At 47.8% G+C, this 1823-nt stretch overlaps 1 pseudogene; it reads right to left on the bottom strand.

Annotated features, from left to right (window-relative positions):
• LOC108444684 overlaps nucleotides 1–703 on the bottom strand; it is a 3266-nt pseudogene extending 2563 nt beyond the window's left edge.
• Nucleotides 704–1823: the final 1120 nt, after the last annotated feature.

The raw sequence follows: 1823 nt of genomic DNA, 5'->3' as shown, positions 1-1823 counted from the left end.
GTGCGGGGCCTGGCCCCCGCAGCCTGCGGCGTCCAGAGCTGACCGGGCAAAGTGGGAACTGCTCCAAAAAGGACGCAGAGGCAGCTTACAGCAGTAATAACAAGGGCTAGGGCTTCCTCCATAACCTCTTGTTTCTCTGCCGCTATGAGAATGTCATCCATGTAATGATACAGGAGAGCATCAGGCATTTTCTGGCGGATGGGACTGAGGACCCTTGCAAGAAACCATTGACAAATAGTAGGGCTATTCTTCATTCCCTGTGGAAGGACAACCCAATGATATCTTTACAAGGGTGCTTGCATGTTAATGCTTGGGACAGAAAAAAGCAAATTTAGGAGCATCATCAGGATGCAAAGGAATGGTAAAAAAGCAATCCTTTAAATCAATGACCATCAAATGCCAGTCTTGAGGGATCGTGGTAGGAGATGGGAGACCAGGTTGAAGGGCTCCTATCCTCCATACCAACATTAATTTTGTGAAGGTCATGGAACAAGCACCACTTGCCTGTTTGTTTTTGAAAAACAAACACAGGCTAGTTCCAAGGACTGGTGGAGGGGACTATGCGCCCCTTTTGAAGTTGTTCTTGGATAAGCTCAATGAGTGTGCATAATTTAATTAGCAACAGGGGCCATTGATCCACCCAAATAGGATTCTCAGTTTTCCAGGTTAATTTCAGGCTGTCACACACCACAATGGTCCCCATCAAAAATCAGACTGAATTTTAAGACTCCATTGGGAAAGTAAATTGCTTCCCCATAACACCATGGGTACAGGTAGAACAAATGGTTTAATAGAAGCTGTATGGCCCTCTGGTCCCATCACTTGAATTACATGGCAACTTTGACAACTGCTGTGAGGGCCTAAGCAGGAGGCCACTTGGCTTAAGAAATGACAGTCACATCAGCCTCGGTATCTAAAATACCGGTAAGCGTCACTTGGTGTCCTTGTAGAGACAGGGTACATTTACAAGTAGGGTGTCTGTCCTAAATGGCCTGTACCCATAAAACTTGCAGGGTTCCCGTGGAACCAAATCCTCCCACTCTTTCTTTGTGTTCCTCTACAGGGGGTTGTGATTCGTGTGGGAAACGAATCAGCTTCGCGATGCAGGTTCCTTTAGGAACTGTACAAGGTGGGAAAGGAGTCCAAGCCATGATTTTGATTTCTCCTACGAAGTCTGAGTCAATAACCCTGGGGAGAACAAAAAGTCGTGAAAGGGTGGTTGAGGATCTCCCTAACATCAAGGCACTTCTTTGGGGCCCTGGGGGCCCAAAAATTCTTGTAGGGAGTAAGTGAACAGAAGAGTCTAACAACGTTACTGTGACTGAGGTAGCCAGGTCCAGTCCGGCACTGCCTGCAGTTGCTGGGCAAAGACTTGAGGCGGTCCTCCTTGGGGTGCCTGCGGCGGCTGAGGCATTTGTGTTTGCAGGCGGTGCCGTCCCGCACTCTGGGACCAGTTTCCCTGGATCAGCTGGCCTTCAAAATCATACTTAGAATGACATTGATTAGCAAAGTGATGGCCTTTATGGCAATGGGGACACACGGCAGGGATTTTAGGTTAAGTCTCTCTCAGGGCAAAGCAATCTTTTTTCAAGTGACCAGGTGTGCCTCAGCCAAAGCAAACTGCCAGGTCCCTGGAGGGGCCTTTAAGGGCTGCAAAAGTGGAGGGCTTTTAATCCTTTCCGCCACTCAGTTTCCCACATAGAGTATTGCGTGGGGGTTAGAAAAACTGAGCAAGCGATTTTAAATCATGTGGGGTCATAACATAAGCATTAAACACAGAAGACAGCAAACTCGCGAAATATGGAGAGCTTAAGCCGTGCTCT

The sequence above is a fragment of the Corvus brachyrhynchos genome, unplaced genomic scaffold (assembly GCF_000691975.1).
Source record: "Corvus brachyrhynchos isolate BGI_N302 unplaced genomic scaffold, ASM69197v1 scaffold1042, whole genome shotgun sequence".
NCBI classification, from domain to species: Eukaryota; Metazoa; Chordata; class Aves; order Passeriformes; family Corvidae; genus Corvus; species Corvus brachyrhynchos.
The sequence above is the reverse complement of the archived record's forward strand: the minus strand, read 5'-3'. Positions and strand labels throughout refer to the sequence as shown.